General features: G+C 49.4%; 1 protein-coding gene and 1 pseudogene across 4 annotated transcripts in view; both read left to right on the top strand.

Annotated features, from left to right (window-relative positions):
• Window positions 1-1,920, top strand: part of Dnah14 (dynein axonemal heavy chain 14) — a 242,827-nt gene that overhangs the window by 25,971 nt on the left and 214,936 nt on the right. The window lies entirely within an intron of this gene.
• LOC110311531 lies at window positions 1,225-1,911 on the top strand (annotated as a pseudogene).

Genomic DNA, 1,920 nt, shown 5'->3' on the forward strand with positions numbered 1-1,920 from the left:
GGCCATCACTGGAAAGAGAGGCCCATTGGACATGCAAACTTTATATGCCCCAGTACAGGGGAACGCCAGGGCCAAAAAAATGGGAATGGGTGGGTAGGGAAGTAGGGGGGAGGGTATGGGGGACTTTTGGGATAGCATTGGAAATGTAATTAAGGAAAAGATGTAATAAAAAAAATACAACAGAGACTGTAAAAAAAAAATTTGCAAAAAAAAAAAAAGATCAATACCTAACATAATACTTAAATCAACATAAGTTTAGAATCAGTTCAACATAAATTTAGAATCAAAGTTATATAGTAAATATTCAATATTCTTTGAGCGAATGAAAATTCAGGAGGATGAATTAATTCCTAAATATAGATCATAGTTTGTTTTTGTTTGTTTGGTTTTGTTTGGTTTGATTTGTTTTTTGTTTTTTTGTTTTTTGATACAGGGTTTCTCAGTGTAGCCCTGGCTGTCCTGAATATGCTCTGTACATCAGACTGGCCTAGAACTCAGAGATCCTCCTGCCTCTGCCTCCGCCACCACCTGGCCATATTTTATGTATTGACATTGAGGGTATTAGTATCAGTGTTTCCCTTTTCTTTTTCTTTTAGTTTTATGGGACAGGATCTTTCTGTGTACATCATTTGGCCTAAGCTTGAGATGGGGTCCAGACAGGCCTCTAATTTATAATCCTCCTGCCTTAGCTTTTCCAGTGCTAAGAGTATGAGACTGCTACCACAACTGGCTAAACATTATTTCAAAAGTATAAAGCTTCGTTCATCTCCGAGACGGAGGAGGGAGAATCGTCCTTGCGTGGTTCTTGTGTAGGAGGGAAAGCTGGTTTTAGGTTGTCTTATGAATAAGCTGAAGAACAAACATTTTAAATGGTGGATAGGGGGCCAGGTAGGTTGGTTCACACCTTTAATCCAAGTACCTGGGAGGCAGAAGCAGACAGCTCTCTGTGAGTTCAAGACCAGCCAGAGATATATAATAAGACCTATCTCAAAAAACAAACAAACAAAAACAAAACAAAAGAAGAGGAGGAGAAGGAAGAGGAGGAGAAAGAAGAGGAGAAGAAGGAAGAGGAGGAAAAGAGAGGAGGAGGCGGCCGCCGGCGACACCCGGACAATGCGCCGGCGGCGGGGCAAGGAGGGCAGCCCGGAGGGCAGCGGCCCCAGCCCGCGTGTGCGGCCCTCTCTTGCACTCCAACACCGCGGCGGCTGTGCCTGGTCCCGCCACACGTGCAGCTATGGTGGGCCGGCTGAGCCTGCAGGATGTCCCTGAACTCGTGGACACGAAGAAAAAAGGCGACGGCGTCCTGGACAGCCCGGACTCGGGGCTGCCCCCAAGCCCTAGCCCCAGCCACTGGGGGCTCGCAGCGACGGCGGGCGGCGGTGGGGAGCGCGCTCCGGTCGCAGGGACGCTGGAGCCAGATGCAGCGGTGACCCCTATAGTCCCGAACCCAGCATCTCTGACCCACTCGCTAGCTGCCATCTGCTCACCGAGACTCTGTCCCCTGTCCTTCGGTGAAGGAGTTGAGTTTGACCCCTTGCCACCAAAGGAAATAAAGTATACCTCCTCAGTCAAGTAGGACTCTGAGCGGCACTTCATCGATGATGTACAGATGCCCCTGGGTCTGGTGGTGGCTTCCTGCAGCCAGACAGTCACCTGTATCCCCAACTGCACTTGGTGAAACTATAAGGCGGAAGTGCGCTTCGAGCCACGCCCCCAAGCCCACGCATTTCCTCAGCACCACCATCGTCTACCCCAAGTACCCAAAAACCGTCTACACCACCACTCTGGATTACAACTGCCACAAGAAGCTGAGGAGGTTTCTGTCCAGTGTGGAGCTCGAGGCCACGGAGTTCCTGGGCAGCGATGGGCTAGCCGATGAATGTTGACTCAGCTAGCTTGAGGTTGGACCAGCTGTTCATA

Source organism: Mus caroli, chromosome 1 (genome assembly GCF_900094665.2).
Source record: "Mus caroli chromosome 1, CAROLI_EIJ_v1.1, whole genome shotgun sequence".
Classification (NCBI taxonomy): domain Eukaryota; kingdom Metazoa; phylum Chordata; class Mammalia; order Rodentia; family Muridae; genus Mus; species Mus caroli.